The sequence below is a fragment of the Saccostrea cucullata genome, unplaced genomic scaffold (genome assembly GCF_032062105.1).
Source record: "Saccostrea cucullata isolate Sc308-1 unplaced genomic scaffold, CSIRO_AGI_Scuc_v1 ctg1451, whole genome shotgun sequence".
Lineage (NCBI taxonomy): Eukaryota > Metazoa > Mollusca > Bivalvia > Ostreida > Ostreidae > Saccostrea > Saccostrea cuccullata.
In genome coordinates, this window is record NW_026920896.1 from 1 (window position 1) to 17653 (window position 17653).

A 17653-nucleotide genomic window follows, 5' to 3' on the forward strand; every position below is an offset into this window, starting at 1 on the left:
CTCATTGACTAAAAGTTTGCTTTGCTATTAATTATATGAAAAAGGGCAAAGGTTCATCGAAGTCAGTTTTTGGGATTATTTTGCATTAAATATTATTTAAAAATATTAAATATATAAGAAAAAATGCTTAAAAGGAAATAATGAATCAAATATGATGAAAATAGTATACATGAAGGAGACACCAGCTTCAAACAATTCTCACCTTTTCTTTTTAATAAACGAAGATCGCTTTTTAATACTTTAAAAAAAAATTACCTTTGTAGTTGATCAGGACTGCATGGCTCGTCTCATTCCGCAAAGTGCAAGTAGATACAAACTAAAATTGGGAAAAATATATTAAAAGCAGATCTTTAATTAGACAACGTTATTAGTATTAAAGAATGCATATATTTACATAAAATGCCCTCAAGAACAAACATCCTAGTGCAAGAATTATTAAACATAACCGATACATTAATTCGTAAGAATCCATCGATATATTCAGTCTAATCAATAAAAATTAAATGATATCATTACTCAAAGTTAAATAAAAAATATTGACATGTACATTTACTAACATTTTTATTAGTCATTTCTTCTTTTGGTAAAAAAGTAAATATGCACATTATAGGTTAAGCAAAAGGAAAAAGAAGGCCTACGCGTGGTTTGAACAATGAATTAAAAATAAAAGATAGGTTAAAAACTAACAACACATTTTCATTCAAGGTCTCTCAATTATGTCATAAAGAAATAAAAAATTCTATCGATTTATGAGAGTTATGTTAAAAACGATGAATTTGAACATTTTGTAGAGTCTACAAATTCTGGATATTTTAGAAAGTTTATATAGGCATCATTTTTACAACCAAAATAAGCTCATAAATTTACAAATGTACAGCGATTCATTTTTTTATTTGTCACCTGTATAAAAAAAAATATTGTTTACAGATTCAAATACACGTATAGTGATGACTTACGATAATTACTCATTGTCACATTTGGAATCATTCCGTTTTTTTGTATTCCATGTAGCTGAGGGGTCAGTAATTGCTCTAGAGTTGAAAAGTAAGGAGTTGATCCTTTAAACACGGGTTCGAATCCCACTGTGGGAGGTAGAGACCGGTTCTCTGATGAGACCATATACACCGATGTCTCGAGTCATAGTAGGTGCTGGCAAGATAAATATAACCTTCATGGTTCAAATGCTATAAGTTCAGGGCTCAAGTTTACAACCTTCCATCCGTGGCGTCTCAATATGATCAAAAAATATTAAAAAAAAAACTTTTTTAAACTAGAGGAATTGTGAGCAATGAGCTCACTAAATGATATATGAATATTATGGCAGTGTCCGTGTTTTGCTATGGAAACCCCAAAATATGTATCAGATCAAAAAGTAAAAAAGGAGGTGCATAATGGCAATATGTAATAAAGATTCTTTGAAAGTCTCATCAAATATCATTCAGTTGTGAGGAAAGTTGTAGATAAGAGATGGGTACCCCAAAGCGTAACAGACGGACGGAAGGATATTCCGATTACTATATACCCTCCCGCTTTTCAAGCGGGGTGTATAAAAATCTGACCACGACGTTATTTGAACACGCAACCTTCTGATCTGGAGTCAGACGCGCTACCGTTGCACCCTCATTCTCATATCCTGGTGAGCTTGAGATAAAAGATACCATAGAGTCTGACACATCTGTTTCATACTTGAATATTTTACTTGAAAAAAGCCGTTAATGGTAATCTAACAACCAAGCTCTTTGATAAACGTGATGACTTGTGCAGCAATATACCTTCATCACCTGCATACGGCTATTATATATCCCAGTTGATGCGATACGCAAGAGCATTCTCTACATATGAACAATTTCTAAAACGAGGCAAATTATTGACAAAGAAGTTGATGAAACAGGAATATCAGCAGTCTCGTTTAAAGTCATTTCGTAAGTTCTATGGTGATACAATGACCTTGTCAGCAAATACAATATATCATTGAGTCAAATGCTGACTGACGTTTTTCATACTAATTGTTAGTCCATTATTTAAACACTGAATTGACGACGGATTTTTCCGTTATTTCCGGATTATGACAAGGAGCACACGGCGGGTGTGACCGATCAGCAGGGGATGTTTACCCCTCCATGGCACCTGATCCCACTACAAATGTTTTGGAGGTCCGTGTTTGCTCTGCTCCTATTTTGTATTGTTCTATGGACTTTGATATTGAATACTGTTCGTTATCTCCATATCCTTCATGACCGCATGTGTTTATACATCATGATTAAATCGTTATTTTAAAGAAGTTTTTATCACAGGTACTTGTGGACAGGACCGACCCCCCCCCCCTATATTCAACCCCGGGGCTTAATGGACATTTTTTTCACAAATTATATTTATTACAATTATTCATCATGTGTACAATAGGAAAAAATCGTCAAAACCCCAAAATAACCGCTCCACAAAAAAAAAAAAAAAAAAAAATACCCCACTATACATTATAAGAGAGAAAGGTATGCCACTCCAGTTTGTTTACGTTGTACCCCCACCGGTCTTTCTGGGTTTAAAAAAATGTATTTATTTTATTTCAACCTAAAATATCAATTCACACTGTCTCTACATATATTTCTGTCTTAGTCCATGCTATCGGATTGACTCTGCATCACGTAAAAAGCCCACAATACAGGCGCGGATCCAGAAATTTTTCAAAGGGGGGGGGTTGAAGTATTTTTCAAAAGGGGGGTTGAAGGCGAAAACAGTTAAAACGTACGTTGTACACATAATTATATAGTTAAATTCAACTCAATAGAATATCGATACAGGGTGGAGTATGGTTTTTGAAAGTGGGACGTTGATCAATCTGGGAAAAAGTACTTGTATACATTACCAGAAAGTTTTTGAAAAGAAAGGAAAATAAATCTCCGAACCTGAAAATCTTATTTTGTAAAAGGAGGGGGTTTTATTTTGTTTTTACAACCGAATTTCTTTTAATATTACACCAATAGCCTTTCGCCTTACATTTTCTATAGTAAAAACACAACAAAAAAACTGGAATTTTCTAATTTCTCTTTCTTTTTTGCAAATCCAAAGGGGGGGGGGGTGCAACCCCCGTAACCCCCCCTCTGGATCCGTCACTGCAATATCTCCTTAAACAGCATTCCAGTCAGAACGTTGAAATTTCCTTAAGTGATCTCAACGGAAGTGCCTATTGCCTATTAGGATAACACCTGAGAGAGATTATTACGTCCAATCTGAGAGATTATTACGTCCAAAACTCTCTCGGGTGTTATCGTAATAGGCAATACATCCTCTAGGCACTTCCGTTGCGATTAGATAGATTACATGATCAGTAAGTATTGGTCCCTGCCGACAAAGCAGGTAACAACATTGTCTTCGTTTGTAAGGCTCATTATATAAATTGTATTTTAGAAGGACTTGGATTTAATTCTACAAGTGGTAATCCTACTTATACTATGACATACTTCCCTTTCTAAGGAAGAAATTCTTCAAAATCAGATGTCAGTTTTAAATATTTTTAATATTCCACAGAGCCAAAATGAATTTGAACTACCCTATAATATATATTGAAATTCCCATGGGTACCAATTGCGCTCTATCTAATTCTTTTTTCACTTCTGAATTATTGAATACAGAAGGATAGATGGTTTTCATATTGCCCCTCAATCTTTTAATACGCGACTTTAACATGGATCTGAAACATTTAATCCATTCTGACAAGGTGTCAACGTCTTCTTGTTCATATCTGGCCCATCGTCTGGCGTAATTTTCAACAGAATCCATAATATTTATGAAATTCCGATGCCAGTTGAAGGACCGGGGTTCCCTATATTTAGGACCTTTTAAAATAAGTGATCTAAGGTCATCATTATTAACTATATTTACGTCACCTGTGATGACGTGTCCAGCAGGACTATAGTTATAGGGCGAAGAAGAACATGAACACGATGGAGGATTATGTTTCAGATACTCGGTATCCAGGCCGGGTTTATTGTACGACCGATGCCCATGACTTCGCTTGGTTAAAAAGTCCCATCACATTTACATTATTACACTGTGGACTGGAAAGATTTCCAACACTATTGACATTGTCATTACATCCAAAGGGAAAGGCTGTCCCTAGTTTTCTAATCCAAAATTCTTCTCGTGTCTACGGATGAGACCTTAAAAACCGAGGCCCCGTGTCAGGGGCAGGCGTTGGCACGATAAAGATCCCTCACTGCTCAATGGCCCTAAGTGCCGAGTAAAGGCCAAAATTTGCAGCTCTTCACTGGCAAAAGTGGGCGTCTCCATATGAGTGAAAAATTGTCGAGAGGGACGTTAAACAATATACAATCAATCAATCAATCTCCTGTCTACGGAAAGGTGTACTCAGCGACGGACTATTTTTGTGGTGATAAATCTTTTCGAGAATTCTAACTTTCATGGACAAAATAGAATGATCCGGTAAATTAAAATGTTTGTATAAAAGCTGCTGACCACCGTGATTTATTTGAAGTCGATGACCTGATATTCTTTTACTCTAGAGTTAAGAAGAGAGGAGTTGAACCTTGCATCATGGATTCGAATCCAACTGTGGGAGATAGAGACCGGTCCTTCGAAAGAGACATAATAAACCCAGGTCTCGTGTCACAGAAGGTGCTGGCATGAAAAATATTACCCTTCACTGTTCAAAGGCTATATAAGTTTAGGGTTCAAGTTTACAACCCTCCACCGGTGGCGTCTCAATATGAGCAAACAGTAAAGAAAAAAATAAATAAAATTTGACCTTGACGTGATTCGAACACGCAACCTTCTGAACTGAAGTCAGACGCGCTACCGTTGCGCCACGAAGTCTCTGCATTTTTAACTTTCACATCAGCTAATAAAAGGTAAGACGTTGTATTTTATTGATTACAAACAACAACAACAACAACAAAAAAAAAAAAAAAAAAAAGAACACAACAAAAACTTGTGTGGTAATAAATAACATTCAAAATATATAATTAAAAATATTGTTCGAAATTCTCCCAACGCTTATGCTCAGTGTTTAAAATTTGAAAACAAGATTTTTAGTATTTCCCTGCCAGTTAAAGTTAATTGGATCTTTTAACAATAAACTACTTTTTACAATGTATATTGCATAAAATTATTGTACAAACAACTGGTCTAATTGAAGGATATAGCCCAATGTGGCATGCAGTATATGTATTGGTCGCATTGAAGTGTGAGGATTTCCCCAATATTTACATCTTCTTAAGCCATGGTCCGGAGTCCGCTTATAACCCTCTCCTACGCAAGGGCATAGTACATTTTGGCCGTGGTTTGCGACGGCGTAATATTTACAATTTACAATGTTTTAATGATGTCGTCAACATGTTAATTCCAGAATTATTGAACTCACTGATGATTCAAATTAAAGGATTTATCGATATGTGTAGTCTAAACAAAAAAGTGATCTAATGCAGAGGATTTAAAATTATTATGAAAGAATTAATTTTATATTTACTTACATTTTTATTGGTTATTTATTCTTTGCTGATTAAACATGCATGTGTTTAGTAGGTTAATCAGAAGGAATTGGGTGAATAATGAGCTGGACGTGATTTGAACACAAAACCTTCTCGTCCGGAGTAGATGATGATTTAATTATTATATATATAATGAATAAAAGACATTTTTATTAAATGTGTTTCAATTATTTCTCAAGAAGTGATAAAGAATTGTAAAGATTATCATGAGTTATAGTAAAAATGAAGAGATTTAAACGTCTGGAAAGTCTACAATTTCTTAATATTTCAGAAAGTTGACACAGGTACAGTGTACATACGCATCCTTTACAACCAAATATCTTTACAAATATACAGTGAACCATGCACCCCCCTTTTTATATAATGTATGTATGTAATATATTAATATAAAATAGTTGGAAATACTCCTGACATGTAATGTTTAGTGTATAAAATATGAAAAAATAGTTTTTTCCTTATCTTCACCTTTCACACTGCACAAACACATTAACCGTATTGAAGTTATTTAAAAGATTTTCTGTCACTTCGTTCCAGTTACAGTTGGATCTTTTAATCCAAAGTAGATGACAAATTAGTGGACTAATTGGAAAATATTTCTGTTTCAATGTGGCATACTAGTATACTTAATTAGTATTAGCCTCATTACAATTTCAAGATTCTCAAGAACGGTGAATTATAGAACATAGCATCGGTTTAGTTGATGGATGTTGACCAGCATATGTTACGTTAAAGTTTTACAATTTAATTATCCATTAAAGCTGGTTTATCAATACAAGTTTTGGTCTACAGGTATGCCGTACATTAAAGATTTTATTAATGTTAAATTATTTCATAGAGATACAACAGACGTCATATCATTAATCGTATTATTACGTACTATCACTTTTTTGATGAATGATTCTGAAAGAAAAAGTAAAATTATCAGCCATATTCAGTAATGCTCTCGGATTAATGCACTAGAATCTGTGCCAACAGCTATTAGGATAAGTTGGGTGTAGCACTATATTACTTATTTCTGCGGCACGGATTAAAGTAGATTTAAATAATCAATGAAAATCTTCATTTATGGTTTCTCTCTTTGTAGTTTCAAATCTGTCATTGAGAGAAAGAGGGAAATAAACAAGATGTTTGTGAAACAATGATGAACCCGAATGGCAGCTTATGGTGAAGTTTCTCAAATACAAATAAAAGGACAGAATTGTTAGTATCAAAGGGAAGATAATTTCACAAGGAATACACTTGTGAAATATGAAAGCCCTTGTAATAGCTGTTTAAAAGTTATGGCTTTCACGAAGTTGGTCACACTCACAGTCAAAAGTTATGGGCGAGGTTAAAAGTTTTGCGGAGAGACAGAAAGACGATAACGGGCCGAGGGCATAAAAATATCCTTCATGTAAAATCAGACACGGTGTTTTGCATTCTTTTTTTCATTTTAGCCATACCAGTAGGTTTTGGTAACAGAAACAAAGTTAAAGAAACTCAAGACAGAGTTGGAAACATCGTATAGGATCTAACTTTAGATGGAGACAAACAATTTGCGACCAAGATGGCGACAAGGATATGATGACCAAAATGTGAATAAGATTTTAAATAAAAATCGTTATCCAACAAGCAAATTCAAAGAATTGTGGTCCCCCGCTTTCGGTGTCTTTGTGGGTGAGATGTTATTTTTATGACATATTGTGTGTAATATGAACATCCTTTCATATGTCATTTATTTAGAAAGTAACTCTGAAGTTGATTTTTTTGAAGGATGAAAACCCTAATCCTGACCGTTAAAAAGTTATGGCCAAAGTAAAAAGTTTTTTAAAAGTAGGTCAACTCCAAGGTCAAGATCAAAGGGTCAAAGTTGTTGATATCCAATGAAAAGTTTTCTCACAAGGATTACATATGTGAAGTATGAAAGCCCTAGCCCTTACTGTTTAAAATTTATGGTCAAGGTTAAAGTTTTTTCATAAGTACATAAATCTTTAAGATCAAGGTCAAAAGGTCAAAGTTGTTAATATCCAATGAAAGGACTTGCCACAAAGAATACATATGTAAAATATAAAAGTCCTAGTATCTACCGTTCAAAAGTTGTGACCAAAGTTTAAGTATTTTTAAAAAGTAGTTAAAACTCCAAGGTCAAGGTCAAAGGGTAAAAGTTATTGGTATCCAATGAAAGGTCTTCTCAAAAGGATCAAATATGTGAAGTACAAAAGCCGTAGTCCTCACCGTTCAAAAGTTATGGTCAAGGTTAAAGTTTTTTCATAAGTACATAAATCTCCAAGGTCAAGGTCAAAATGTTAAGGTTGTTGGTATCCAATGAAATGTCTTGCCACAAGGAATACATATGTGAAATATAAAAGTCCTAGTATCTACTGTTTAAAAGTTGTAACCAAGGTTAAAGTTTTAAAAATGTAATTAAAACTCCAAGGTCAAGGTCAAAGGGCAAAAGTTATTGGTATCCAATGAAAGGTCTTCTCACAAGGATTATATATGTGAAGTACGAAAGCCTTCGTCCTCACCGTTCAAAAGTTATGGTCAAGGTTAAAGTTTTTTCATAAGTACGTAAATCTCCAAAATCAAGCTCAAAAGGTCAAGGTTGTTGTTATCCAATGAAAAGGTTTTGCCACAAACAATACATATGTGAAATATGAAAGTCCTAGTACCTACTATTCAAAAGTTATGGCCAAAGTAAAAGTTTGGAATTTTTGTGTAAAAGTGGGTCAAACTCCAAGGTCAAGGTCAAAAGGTCAAATTTGGTGGTACCCAAAGAAAGGACTTGTCACAAGGAATACACTTGTGAAATATGAAAGTCATAGCTCCACTAAATCAAAAGTTATGGGCAAGGTTAAAGTTTTTGTTACGGACAGACTGACAGACTGACGGACAGACAGACAGACGAATGAGATTTAATGTCCCCTCGCTTTCGCGAAAGCGGGGGACAACAAGCTTTATAAAAGCAACAATCTGAAAATTCGTTAAAATTAGTATTTTCTTTCGAAAGTTATTTACTCCCCCATCATGTTTATATCTATGACAATTATGGTTATGAAGCAATTAGACAAAATATCCTAAATGTACTTAAGAAATAATGCATTGACCTATGATCTAAAAGGGATATGGAAGCGTAAGACTTTTCCGTAAGAATGAACAAACCTGGTAATCGGATAAAGACAGAGTAAGTTAGCAGGATGTTTTTCCTCTTTGGAGACGTCACAACAACAATTTCAATACCCTCGGCCTTTTTTTCTCTCGACGTAACAGAAAATGCGAGTGATGTTCCGATTGGTCACAACAAAAATAGAAGCTGAACATTAGCAAAAATTATCTTCTTATCTGACTAACTTTTGCACAATACTGTTACATTGCGCTGAAGCCTATAAAAGTTGACTTTTAAACTATAATTGAATTAAGGACAGAGAGCTACAAAGCCACCCATTTAAAAAAAGTGTTGTTTTAATTGACTATTTCTCTACTTATTTCTCTTGTCTGTCATTTTTTTTTTTTTGGGGGGGGGGGCTACATTTCCGCAGCTTTAAGAACATTAACTCATCTAGGTCCAAGAAACCTTAGTTAATGAGAAATGACTCCAGCATTTTACTCCTCTCCGTCTTTTGCTTCATTTTCTTGCAACTTGTCCACAACCTTCAAACATGCAAGTTTTGAGTTTATGGACAACATAGAAACTCTTTCAATGTTACTCTATCCTAGAAATTTCCCCAATATATATTCTATAAAACTGATTTCTAGTTTGCAATTTGCAGTTTGTATGGGCACAAATATGCTGATCCAAAAAATAAAAAAAAAAATAAACAAATGAACTACATTTTTTTTTATTTTAGACAAGTCATTTTTATTCCTTGCAAAATCTGAACACTATTGTAGAAGAACTAAAATTAACAATTTTAGATTTCACAATTAGATTTCACACTGGGAGCAAATATGCAAATATAATACATGTATGATGAACCATTTGTTTTATTTTACACAAGTCATATTTTATTCCTTGCAAAATTTGAACACTATTGTAGCAGCTCCATAATAGTTGAATCCACACTTTTCAAAAGTTAAGTCCCTTGGCCGCCATCTTAGGGGAAAAACCCATAGAATCCTCACAGAAGCCTTCATATTTTTCTGGTTTATAACTTTGTCATCTGATTAGAAAAAAATATGTGCATCTTGTAAAATGATTGCTCAAGTGCAACCCATATATCGAAAGAAAAAATTAAACACAGTGGATTTATCAGAGCATGCCCAAATGTTTAGTAGCATAAAAAGGAGAAATATCATTTCTTTCCCTTTTGACCTTTTGGTTGACCCTGCAATGGGACATAACTATTGCAAACTGTGGATTGGACTATTAACAATTTAAGATTTCACATTGAGAGCAGAATTGCACATATACTTCAAATCACAAATAGTACACGTATTTACAAAACTGATTTTTTAAAGGTGGATTTCAGTGACATTTACCCAGTGAACAATAAAAACTTTCCAAAATCAGAATTAGTTGAAAAAAGTTTATGTCTTTACCTGAGTCTATGAATGTGAAACACGAATCCTTAAAAAGGAAGTTTGCTTAACTATCAATCATTTATCTTGAAATATTCCATTTACATGTATTTTGACTTGAGAACAAATGACATATTAAGCAGTATTACATGCGATACAAAACCTTATATTAACAATACCTCTAGCTATATTTTCCTTAATACAACAAGTGAAACATGATATGATATGCAAGTAACCCGCACCTCAGATCTCCAGATTTCCGCATTATTCCGCATTTTTTCCTCATTTTAATATGGAAAAAATGTGGAAAAAAATACGGAGAAAATTAACAATACGGAAAAGCAGAAAATATACGGAAATAATCCGGAAAATAAACGGAAATAATATGGAGAATTGGACTTAGTCTATTTTTCATCTGGAAAAATATTGAACTCTTAACTTAGAATATTTTTCATCCGGAAAAAATACGGAGCTCTGGACTTAGAATTTTTTCATCAAGAACAAGATGTGTTTGTGAGACACAGTAGCACCTGGCGGCAACATTAAGTTCTAAAAAGCAATTTTTAGCAAATGGGTCTCAGTCAAGGTCACACAATCATTGTTCTTGGTGTCATTTGAAAGCACTTTATTAGTGTAGTATGCATACCAAATAGTAAGTCTCTATCATCTATGGTTCAAAAGTTATGGCGAAAATTCGAAAAAAGCTATATTTAGCACATAGGTCACAATCAAGGTCACGAGGTCATTGATCTTGGTGTCAGTTGAAGGTGCCTAATTAGTGGAGTATGCATACCAAATATGAAGTCTCTATCTCTCACGGTTTTAAAGTTATGGCGATAGTTCGAAAAAGCTATTTTTAGCATATAGGTCACAGTCAAGGTCACTGACCTTGGTGTCGGTTGAAAGTGCCTAATTAGTGGAGTATGCATACCAAATATGAAGTCTCTATCTCTCACCGTTCAGAAGTTATGGCGAAAGTTCCAAAAAGCTATTTTTAGCATAAAGGTCACAGTCATGGTCACAAGGTCATTGACCTTGGTGTCAGTTGAAAGTGCCTAATTAGTGGAGTATGCATACCAAATATGAAGTCTCTATCTCTCACGGTTCAGAAGTTATGGCAAAAGTTCGAAAAAGCTAATTTTAGCATAAAGGTCACAATCAAGGTCATAAGGTCATTGACCTTGGTGTCAGTTGAAAGTGTTTTTGTAGTGGAGTATCCATACCAAATATGAAGTCTCTAAGTCTCACAGTTCAAAAGTTATGGCGAAGGTTAAAGTTGACAACAGACAAACAAACAGACAGACATACAGCTAAACAGACAGACAGGACAAAAACAATATGCGCCCCGAAAAAATTTGGGTGCATAAAAACTGTCTTGGAGTTAACAGCAGTTCTCTGTTTCTCCTGAATGTTATGTACAATTTGATCGGGATCGGAAGAATGTTTCAAAAAGTCGGGCTCAGTGATCAATTAATTTAAACAACAGACCGCCAAAATTTAACCTTGGCCTCCATGTTGCAACGTCTGCTCTGTCTAAAGGAAGAAGTTTGTTGACCAGACAGCCTGAGATCGTATTGCTGTATCAACCAAAAGATGCAGATACACGTATTTCATATGCGGTAGGTCAGTCATATTTTTTTTAACATGTGTGTCACTGTGATGATGAAAATAAATACTCTAGGCCTAGGGCTGAGCTACCAGGTGACGTACGTTTCAGCCAATATGCCCATGATTCAAATCTTTCAATCAGCTCATAGAATTTTATTATGGTTAACCACAATTAAAGGTGTTAATTTTGGGGAGCCATGGGGTGTAATCTCTAGCAATGATTTACCATACTTTTTTTTTTTGGTAGCGTCTGTGCATGAGGAGGAGATTTCTGAAAAAGAATAAGTGCTTATTCAACTTACTGCGATTTTAACGGGCTTAAAGCTTGGTCCATGGATGGTTAAGTTTGAGGTATATATATTCTTTTTTTTTCTTTTTTTTATTGCTTGTTTAATTAAAAACAGTCAACTAGCTATGATTGTCATTATTATAAATAATATTTTAAACAAATTGATATTAAATTGAAGAACCCAAACTTGTGTTTATAAAAAGATTTTAAAAGGAATAAAAGCAATGAATTTAAATTTTATTAATATTGCACCATTATAATTTAAGTACTTTTTTTTTAATTGATAGGATTTGCCAATTCGACCGCAAGTGCTGCTGCAAGAAATTAAACATGCAGAGACCTTACAAATTACAAAGAAGTCTGAAGAAAATTTTTATTGGACAGATGGGTGTAAAGCACAGACCTAAGATATAAATTGAATTGTGAGAAATATGAATCAGGGATGCAGGTAGAAAATGGCAAATGTGATCCAGATTGATAAAAAATGTCTAAAAATTTTTCTTGTTTTGTAAATATTCAATGCTACAAATGTATGTCAATTGTTATTTTTTCCCCAATACCTAATAGTGTTGAACATTTCACTCCCACTTTTGCTTAAATAGAATGAATAGATTTCCATTTATTTAATATGAATATTAAAAAATGCCACATTTTTTCCATGATGAACTTGTGGCTTAAATAAGAGTTCCAGTTTTTTTCCATACATGCTCCTATTTGTTTGTCAAAGATATAAGATCCAATACATTGCTCATGAACATAATGTGTAATTTTGTTCATTCATTTATATGTTTTTTTCTCATAATGATATAATAAATTGTATATAATTTTGCACATTGTTGATGGTTTTGTAAAAAATCTATGTATGTATGCATCATGTAGCGGTTTTATTAGCCATTTTATAACCATGTGATTAACTCCGTATTTTCTCCAGATTTCCGTATTTCCGCATTTTATCAACCAAGTAAATACCTCCATATTTTGTATATATGGAAATGCGGAAATCTGGAGAGAATACGGAAAAAGAGTCCAAATACTCCCATCCACATTTTCTCCATATTTTGAATACGGAGAAAATCTGGAAATTTGAATCTACGAAAATCTGGAATGAATGCGGAAAATTAGTCCAAATACTCCCGTCCGCATTTTTTCCTTATTTTGAATAAGGAAAAAATGTGGAGATCTGAGGTGCGGGAAGGTCTTTAGTATAGATATTTTCACAGCACATTAAATCTTACAAGAATTAGTATCATTCTTCATCTGTGGCAATATTCCTAAATATGTAGCAAGTAGCAACTACAATTATAACAGCAGCGATTAATTATTACCAAAAAAAATAAAATAATTTATATCAAAATTACCTCCCCTCTTTAGTAAATGTCATGTGTGGATGACAAGAGAAAATCATTCTGGGGTATAATTTGAAAGATATCTGAGTTTTCATGTAATTTATTTGTTGTTGTAATATTCAAGAACATTATTTTAAAGTATCTACTGAAAAAAGATTAATGATGATTTTTTTTTCAGAAAAAAACCCACATGTATGTGCTCAGGTCCATATGCCTGTGCCAGTGATATTTTTTTATATGAAAAAAATATGCACCCCATTACTTAACATTTAAAAAGATCAATTAAAAAGAATATACATTTTCATGTAAAAAGTGATAACTTTTTTATATGAAAATGAAAAAAATATACACCTTTACTTAACATTTAAAAAGACCAATTCAAAAGAAAACACATTTTCATGTAAAAAGTACAACAATTATAAGTAAACTTTGAAAAACAATCATAAATAAATCGTTAAAATTGTCCCATCATATATTGGTCCCCATTTACGTATTAAAAAAATCAGAACAGACGTTAATAATTCTACTGAAACATCTTTTGATTTATACGCAGCAAGCAACCATCCACAATTATATACAAACATAGACTAACACCCATCCTTTCCATCTTAAATGCCATCTTATGATTGAAAGTACTCAGGAAGTATGACATAATTTAACTGTACAATTTATTCACATGTCAGAAGTTTGTGTCATTTTTAAGAATATTTTTAAAAACATTGTCCTAATATTTTTCTATAAAAATCTGTGTCATAACTAATTGAGCTTGAAAAAATTGCAAGGACATGAGGCAAAAGGACAACTGACTAGATTGTACAATCTGAAACTGAGACCAATATTTACTGTCAAATCTATATTCTACCGTACTGATTTGTGTAAAACATTTACAAATGCATGATTTGCAACATACAGGAAAGTCAACAATTCATGTATATTCTTCAATATGCTACATAAAACAATGTAGTGAATTATTAATTAGAACTGATATGTTTACACTAAAAATAAAAATAAATCATGATATGCAAATCAATAGGTATTCCTATTATAAATTTTTAAATGTAAATAACAACAGAAAAAATATGTACATGTAGCCTTGTTGATTTATCCTTGTACATGTATATCACTGGAAAACGGAAGGAAAAATCCCAACAATTTCAAGAATATGAATAAATAATTGCATCAAACAAGCACTTACATGTACTCTGTTCTTAGCTACACAGATACCCTATAAATTCGCTAAAATATATGACTATATCCATGGGTTATAGACCTACAAAGTTATAGTATATATAGTATCCCTCATACCTTGATTAACATAGTAAAACAAAAAAATATCATTGTTTGATTATGTCTCGTAAACATAACATCTTTAATCTGCACTGCCACTACACTGGTTTCTCTGGTAAGAGAGATAACTCTTAAAATTTATAACGTATCAACGATACTCTATCTTATTTGCCTTCTATTAAGGTATATAAAAATTACTTTAATTTCTTTTTTCCCATAGAAAATTGTTTTTCTACAGAAAAAGCTATGATAGGAATTTAAACTCTGTGTTATTATGTTTTAACCACAATACCCGATGATGCAATGCAATTTATATCTGTCACTAACATTCTCAATATATTTTTTATATCAGATTTTAACTTAAAACCAGATCTACCCCGCACCTCAGATCTCCACATTTTTTCCTTATTCAAAATAAGGAAAAAATGCGGACGGGAGTATTTGGACTAATTTTCCGCATTCATTCCAGATTTTCGTAGATTCAAATTTCCAGATTTTCTCCGTATTCAAAATTTGGAGAAAATGTGGATGGGAGTATTTGGACTCTTTTTCCGTATTCTCTCCAGATTTCCGCATTTCCATTTATACAAAATATGGAGGTATTTACTTGGTTGATAAAATGCGGAAATACGGAAATCTGGAGAAAATACGGAGTTAATCACATGGTTATAAAATGGCTAGTAAAACCGCTACATGATGCATACATACATAAATATTTACAAAACCATCAACAATGTGCAAAATTATATACAATTTATTATATCATTATGAGAAAAAAAGATATAAATGAATGAACAAAATTACACATTATGTTCATGAGCAATGTATTGGATCTTATATCTTTGACAAACAAATAGGAGCATGTATGGAAAAAAAACTGGAACTCTTATTTAAGCCACAAGTTCATCATGGAAAAAATGTGGCATTTTTTAATATTCATATTAAATAAATGGAAATTTATTCATTCTATTTAAGCAAAAGTGGGAGTGAAATGTTCAACACTATTAGATATTTGGGAAAAAATAACAATTGACATAGCATTGAATATTTACAAAACAAGAAAAATTTTTAGACATTTTTTATCAATCTGGATCACATTTGCCATTTTCTACCTGCATCCCTGATTCATATTTCTCACAATTCAATTTATATCTCAGGTCTGTGCTTTACACCCATCTGTCCAATAAAAATTTTCTTCAGACTTCTTTGTAATTTGTAAGGTCTCTGCATGTTTTAATAATTTCTTGCAGCAGCACTTGCGGTCGAATTGGCAAATCCTATCAATTAAAAAAAAAGTACTTAAATTATAATGGTGCAATATTAATAAAATTTAAATTCATTGCTTTTATTCCTTTTAAAATCTTTTTATAAACACAAGTTTGGGTTCTTCAATTTAATATCAATTTGTTTAAAATATTATTTATAATAATGACAATCATAGTTGACTGTTTTTAATTATTAAACAAGCAATAAAAAAAGAAAAAAAAAGAATATATATACCTCAAACATAACCATCCATGGACCAAGCTTTAAGCCCGTTAAAATCGCAGTAAGTTGAACAAGCACTTATTCTTTTTCAGAAATCTCCTCATGCACAGACGCTACCAAAAAAAAAAATGTATGGTAAATCATTGCTAGAGATTACAGCCCATGGCTCCCCAAAATTAACACCTTTAATTGTGGTTAACCATAATAAAATTCTATGAGCTGATTGAAAGATTTGAATCATGGGCATATTGGCTGAAACGTACGTCACCTGGTAGCTCAGTCCTAGGCCCTAGCCGCCTAGAGTATTTATTTTCATCATCACAGTGACACACATGTTAAAAAAAATATGACTGACCTACCGCATATGAAATACGTGTATCTGCATCTTTTGGTTGATACAGCAATACGATCTCAGGCTGTCTGGTCAACAAACTTCCTCCTTTAGACAGAGCAGACGTTGCAACATGGAGGCCAAGGTTAAATTTTGGCGGTCTGTTGTTTAAATTAATTGATCACTGAGCCCGACTTTTTGAAACATTCTTCCGATCCCGATCAAATTGTTCATAACATTCAGGAGAAACAGAGAACTGCTGTTAACTCCAAGACAGTTTTTATGCACCCAAATTTTTTTGGGGCGCATATTGTTTTTGTCCTGTCTGTCTGTTTAGCTGTATGTCTGTCTGTTTGTTTGTCTGTTGTCAACTTTAACCTTCGCCATAACTTTTGAACCGTGAGACTTAGAGACTTCATATTTGGTATGGATACTTCACTTCAAAAACACTTTCAACTGACACCAAGGTCAATGACCTTATGACCTTGATTGTGCCCTTTATGCTAAAAATAGCTTTTTCGAACTTTCGCCATAACTTCTGAACCGTGAGAGATAGAGACTTCATATTTGGTATGCATACTCCACTAATTAGGCACTTTCAACTGACACCAAGGTCAATGACCTTGTGGCCATGACTGTGACCTTTATGCTAAAAATAGCTTTTTGGAACTTTCGCCATAAATTCTGAACGGTGAGAGATAGAGACTTCATATTAAATTTGGTATGCATACTCCACTAATTAGGCACTTTCAACTGACACCAAGGTCAGTGACCTTGACTGTGACCTATATGCTAAAAATAGCTTTTTCGAACTATCGCCATAACTTTAAAACCGTGAGAGATAGAGACTTCATATTTGGTATGCATACTCCACTAATTAGGCACCTTCAACTGACACCAAGATCAATGACCTTGTGACCTTGACTGTGACCTATGTGCTAAATATAGCTTTTTCAAATTTTCGCCATAACTTTTGAACCATAGATGATAGAGACTTAATATTTGGTATGCATACTACACTAATAAAGTGCTTTCATATGACACCAAGAACAATGATTGTGTGACCTTGACTGAGACCCATTTGCTAAAAATTGCTTTTTAGAACTTAATGTTGCTGCCAGGTGCTACTGTGTCTCACAAACACATCTTGTTCTTGATGAAAAAATTCTAAGTCCAGAGCTCCGTATTTTTTCCGGATGAAAAATATTCTAAGTTAAGAGTTCAATATTTTTCCAGATGAAAAATAGACTAAGTCCAATTCTCCGTATTATTTCCGTTTATTTTCCGTATTATTTCCGTATAT

General features: G+C 33.2%; 2 long non-coding RNA genes across 2 annotated transcripts; one reads left to right on the forward strand and one right to left on the reverse strand.

Annotated features, from left to right (window-relative positions):
* The first annotated feature begins 11161 nt into the window (after window positions 1-11161).
* On the forward strand, window positions 11162-12726 carry LOC134258606 (uncharacterized). The gene is made up of 3 exons (XR_009990184.1): window positions 11162-11620; window positions 11857-11960; window positions 12186-12726. It is a non-coding gene; the product is annotated as an uncharacterized LOC134258606 (long non-coding RNA).
* Window positions 12727-15270: 2544 nt separating this feature from the next.
* LOC134258602 (uncharacterized) lies at window positions 15271-16561 on the reverse strand. Its single transcript, XR_009990183.1, has 3 exons — window positions 16379-16561; window positions 16032-16132; window positions 15271-15808 (listed from the first exon to the last, which is right to left on the reverse strand). It is a non-coding gene; the product is annotated as an uncharacterized LOC134258602 (long non-coding RNA).
* Window positions 16562-17653: the final 1092 nt, after the last annotated feature.